We start from the raw sequence: 6,000 nt of genomic DNA on the forward strand, positions 1-6,000 counted from the left end.
CAAAAACAGAAAAAGGAAGCGATAGCAGAATCACTCCATGGGAATGGAAACTATCACAAAAACAATCAGCAAAATAAAGAAGGCGATGCTGGGAATATGCATGCCTCACCCCGTGATCTTTTCATCAGGGCAGCTACATTGACATTGCAGCAGTGATTCACAGTGACTGCAAATTAGAGGTCTGGGGTCTTCTGTCTGACCCCATAAAGCACAACCGAGCAGCACTGCCATACGCAGTAACCCCTGGTGTGATCTGCATTCGGTAGTTTCAGTGGGACCTTTCCCAGGCGTACTAACAGACCCAGTCATGCTCCTACAGAGACCACATGCCTTTCAGGGTTTTTTTCCCGTTTACCCCTTTTTTTTTTTTTTTTTCTTTTCTTCCCTCTGGAGGAAAGAGTTTTAAGCTCCTGCTGAGGATTTCCCTATTACTGAGGTGTCTGATCTTTCAGCGCAGGCTCCCGCATCTCAGGACCAGTGGGATTTAGCTCTGGTGCTGTGTGGTCAGGGTAGATGCATGACGACTGATGCATACCAACGCTCTCGGTGGGAAAGGTGGAGAGAGGTGTCACAAGGATGGGGGAGAAGGACAGCAGCAGCAAATCGGGACCTAAGGCATTAAGAGAAAGGCAGAAACCACTATAATAAGCAGAAAATCAGAGCTGAAGGGCACTGGCAGAACTGTGAGCATTTGTGGGGGAGAGCTGCAGGCTGGAGCAGCGCTGTGCAGGGACTCAGGAAGAGATGGTTTTCAGCGTCCGACATGTGCTGATTGATGAGTGTGGGGGCCCCGATGCCAAAGGGACCTGAACGGTGGTGAGAGGAGGGAGATGCGTGTGTGTGGGCTGGGTGAAGGTGCTGGCAGGGCAGCCACCCCCACGCTGCCTGCCGCCCACCGCTGTTATTCATCCTGCACCTTCCCTCGCTGCCTCCCGGTGAGCACAGGGTTGCTTTTAACCCTTCCTTGAGCCAAACACAGGGAAACTTGGCAACTTTTGGCACTGAGGCTGAAGTCAAAGCTGTTTCAGCCAGGAGAGGACCAGGTCTTTGGGAGAAGGAGCAGGCAAATAAGCTGCTCTCATCACTCCTGGCAGCACTGCAATATGGTCTCTGGGGATTTCTTTATGTCCTGCAGTATGAACATGAGGGTCTGATTGCTAGCATCAGTGGGACCTTTCCTTTCCTTCCCTTCCCAGCGCTGTGGATCAGGCTTCAAAGAAATTCGATTGCAGCTACCTCCTTCTGCTGGACTGCAGCCGTGTTAGAGGTGAGCAAGCCCAGTTGTCACTGGCAGCTCCATGAGAACAACGGTGCTGGAGGAGTGCGCATCCTCCAATACTGTCCATGAGCAGATACCCAATGAGGAGTATGAACAGGGCAAATGGACATGATATCCTCCCCTTCCACCCAAATCTCTTCCATGCCTAAAAATCTCTCCCATGCCTAAAAATCTCTCCCATCATTTGACTGTTTTCAACTCAGGGGATTTCCTCAGCTGGCTGTGGTTTATCTGTTCAGTGACCCATAATAAAACCCTACTCCAAATGCTTGTCTTGATTGCGGCAGGCCTTTCGAGACTGTCTGAGGTAACGATGCTGGTGGCTGGCCACCGAGGAGAGAGGTGGTGGGAAACACCAGGTCCTCTGCAAGTAGTGTTATATTGTCTAAAGCAAACACAATTGGTCTGTCCTGCTCGATGGGACTAAGGCCATCTGGTAGGGCACATCTGTCACAGTGCTAAAACCTCTTTTCCTCTCTGCCCCAACAGAAATAGATTTATTATATCCAAACCACGTCCTGGGAATGGTTCCTGCCCACTGAACTATGTATCCCCTGAACTGTGTCTGGACATTGCCTGGGAGGACACAAGTTGGCACAGTTAAGCAGCGTGGGGCACTAAGCAGTGCTCAAACCCAGGCACTGGCTTTATTTCTGTTGCAACGCACTTGTTAAACCATGAGTCTAGCACCAGGTCAAAATATATTGTTTAGCAGGACCGCTTGAACGCTAAGCCTGTGCCATCCCACTGCTCTCTGACTCATGATCTGTGTGTCTGGTGTCTGATTTACTTCTGCCCTTAGGGCCCAAGGCTGCATTTCTCCGGTGTGGGAGATGAGGTGAGAGCAGTTCAGCACAGCCACAGCGTGTAAGCTGTTCTTAAACCTGAGGTCAATGCCTGGGATGTACACATACAAGTGCCTGAGGTCTGTTTTCATAACAAAATGAGGCCCAAGACATATACCAAATTTGATATAATTTAATCGTGCACACGAACCACGCAGGGGGCTCTGACCGGCTCTCATTGAGTTTGGGGATCAGGAAGCTCATGTCTAATTTAGATGCAGGCATAGACAGAAGGTGTAAAGGGCCATTTTCCAACAGGTGCATCCTTGACCCTGAGGGTCCTGCCTGGGTGCATCAGGTCTGCAAAGGGCGATTCTGGGTGGGCGGCTGTTATGTTTGCTGAGCTAAGCAGGAAGACAATGCATGTTCTGGTCCTACCTGCTAGTGGGTGGTGACTGTTGATAGAGGTATTTGCCCAGCAGGACCCATGGTATCTCTTCAAGGCTTAAGCAGATCATGATGTCATTGACTTACGCACAAGTCATTATTCACATCCTGATCAGGGAAGCCATCTCCTGGAAGTGCTGCAGGATCTGATAGGGTTATGTCCAGAGCTTAAAGACCACCACCAGAATTAAAGGGAGAAAGAAAAGGTTTCTGACTTGTTATGGAGAAGAGACCAGATGAATATTGGGGTTGATCTTTGAGAAATTGATAGTCAAAGGTTAGTTACTTCTTTTTTTTTTTGGACAACTGGTAATTCAGGTCTTGTCTCTGCTGTTTGCCTGAAGGTCTCCACTGATCAGGAATTAGTCAGAAAGGGACAGAGAACAAAACACAAAAGAGTTACTCAGTTGTAAAACTCTTTGGGTGCCAGCACATTGAATACTATCATTTTATAAAGGTCAGTGTAAGAGTAGAAAAAGCTCAGGAAAGAGTATAAAGCTTCATCAGAGGTCTGGAGCTGTTTCCCTAAAAGCAACAGGTAGACACACAGGAACTCTTCAGCCTGGAAAAAGACAAATTTTAGGGAGAGGACTTTCTTCAAGGTCAGTTGCGATTCAGACTAAAATTAACTCTTTTTGGTAGCATATTTTTCCTTTTCCCAAATCACAGTTTTGGTTTTCTGCATGGCCCCGTACACCAGTGGGTCAACATTACTACGTCTTTCCGGGGCAGTCCATGACATAGGACTAGGAACTGGCAGTTGAAGGTTGAGGGAACAAGAACCCCCTATAAATCACTATTTTTGCTGAAGCCCTTGAATTGTAAAACTATGTTCTTCTGTCATAGATTCAGAATGGTTGAGGTTGGAAGGGACCTCTGGAGGTCATCTGGTCCAACCCCCTGCTCAAGCAGCTTTTGAATATCCACAAGGATGAAGACTCCACAACCTCTCTGGGCAACCTGTGCCAGTGCTCAGTCATTTGCACAGTAAAAAGTAGTTCCTGATGTTCAGAGGGAACCTCCTGTGTTGCATTTTGTGCCCATTGCCTCTTGTCCTGTCACTGGGGACCACTGAAAAGAGCCTGGCTCCATCCTCTTTGCACCTCCTTTTCAGGTATTCATATACATCGACAGGATATTCCCCATACTTTTCTTCTCCAGGCTGAACAGCTCTCTCAGCCTTTCCTCACAGGAATGAGGAAAGTCCCTTTCCATTCCCTTCATCATCTTCATGGCCCCTTGCTGGACTCTCCTGCATGTCCATGTCTCTCTTGTACTGGGGAGCCCAGCACTGGCCACAGAAAAACTACAGAAAAACACTGCTGAAGCCCGGGATTGAACCAGGGACCTTTAGATCTTCAGTCTAACGCTCTCCCAGCTGAGCTACTTCAGCCCTGCTATAGCACTAGTTTTGACAAAACCTGATGGAATATAATTATCTTTCAGACTTTTACCATGCAAACTGTCTCAGTGGACACTTGACTCTTGTTCTGTCACTGGGGACCACTGAAAAGTGCCCGACTTCATCTTCTTTACACCCTCCCTTCAGATACTTATATATATTGATGGCATTGCCCTGAGTCTTCTCCTCTCCAGGCGTTCCATGGGACTTTGTGCACGGCTGAACTACAAAGGGTTTCAGAAGCAATGAGAGATGCAGAAAGTGGGTTTTATCAGAAGGTGTTATGCACAGATTGCCTTAAAACAATGTTTCTTCCCCAATTTGAGAAGTCTTTAAAATACAGATTGCTAGGAGCTGGGAAAATACTGCAGAGGGACTATTCTGTGATTTTCTTCTTGACATTGTAGTTTTTTCCCCTGAGTACACTACCATCCCAGCCCCCTTCTTAGTCTGCTGTGCAGAAGCAGCACCCCAACAAATAAAGCAGCCAGGGACTAGTGACACCCAGGGAGGAAAACCCCCTAAAGTCTTTGGTATTTGAGTGGAGTTTGACCTGTCTATTGGCCTGCAGGCAATTGAAGCATGCCTTTCATCTCAAATACAATCCCACCACAAGACCTCCATTCAGGTTGCCTAAATACACTAATTCAGTACTATTTGTGACACCTCAGGCTATACCAGCTGTCCTACAGCTCCTCCTCCAGAGGACTGTAGACTTTCTTCATGACCCATCTCATATCTTTCAGTCCAGTGACGATGTTTTGAATGCTCTTGGACTATTTAAAGAGCAGCAGGCACCTAGTAAAATAAATTGTGCCATCCCAGGTCAAGTCCATCTAGTCCACTTCTCTGTCTCTGAAAATGGCATAGGGAGATGCTCCATAGGAGATCATGTGAGTGTGGCTGCAGTCCATTCCCCTTGCGCCATATTCAAGAAGTTGGAAGGAACATATCCACCTGATCATGCAGCATCTCTCTCTCGATCTATCACCAATGCTTAAACCTATGTTTAAACACCTGGCCCAAGCATCAACTATCAGAGACCAATAAGGTCAACAATTATCAAAGATCTTCAAATGAGAATGGCTGTGATGGATAAATACAGAAGACAGGAATAATTCTTACAGCCACGTTTTCACTGGTAACACCCTTCCAAGCAGGTTTTCTCAGAGGCTGGACTAAGCTGTCACTCCATAGAGCCCACATCATCCATGCTGTGCTGGCTCTAAGTGAGTGGGTGACAAGGAGCCATCTGCAGGTTCTCTGTAGGAAAGGGAGACCTGCCAGATCAGCTTGTGTGGAAGCCTGGCTTACCTGTGACTTAGCTCTGCCCTTCCAGCTGTCCCATTTTTGGTTCACCAGCTTTCTCCTTGTCAAGGAAAGTGACTGCAGAAACCAAAGCAGTTCTGCTTCTCACCAGCTTTCCTCAGACAGGAAGAAATGATCCTGACATGGGAACTGTGGTATTTGACAACCCACTCTGCCTTGCTGGAAATACTCAAGCTTCAGCTGGGTACAAAATTCCTACTGAAAGATGAGCTACATTGCCACTTTGCAGATGCTAGCAGTGTTGGTAGAAAAGATGAAGTGAAAGATCTGATAAAGAACAAGCCTTGAAGGAAGTGCTACATTGCAGTTAAATTAGAAGTTTGAGAAGATGACTTGCTGGGAAGTTGGCTTATTCAGATGGTAATACATTACAACTGAAATTCTATGAGCAAAGTCATCAGAAGACGACTTGTGTTGCCAGTTTAACATGTCATATGGAGGAAGTTGGAAGCTTAGACTTTCCCTCATTGAAGAAAAAGAAACTAAACCTGTTCTTCTGGCTCAATTCAGACCTAAGGGCTGGGAGCTCCATAAGCAGCTCTGCTATGGGGAGTGAATGAAGTGGAAGGAGGAGTGAAGTTGGGATGACTGCTCTGGCTGCCTTTGTGGTCAAAATTGCAGCTTTTAGCAGATGCTGCTTTTCTAAGCCAGAGCTGAGGACATCTCTCCCTACCACACACATGTCCAGCTGATTGTTGCACTGTGCAAATGTAGAGGTTTGGGAAAATTGCCCTGACAGACCATCCACTATCATGAAA

The 6,000-nt window shown here is 47.1% G+C and overlaps 1 non-coding gene across 1 annotated transcript; it reads right to left on the minus strand.

The window, feature by feature from the left end:
• Positions 1-3,831: 3,831 nt before the first annotated feature.
• On the minus strand, positions 3,832-3,904 carry TRNAF-GAA (transfer RNA phenylalanine (anticodon GAA)). Its single transcript has one exon. It is a non-coding gene; the product is annotated as a tRNA-Phe (tRNA).
• Positions 3,905-6,000: the final 2,096 nt, after the last annotated feature.

The sequence above is a fragment of the Grus americana genome, chromosome 2, assembly GCF_028858705.1.
Source record: "Grus americana isolate bGruAme1 chromosome 2, bGruAme1.mat, whole genome shotgun sequence".
NCBI lineage: Eukaryota > Metazoa > Chordata > Aves > Gruiformes > Gruidae > Grus > Grus americana.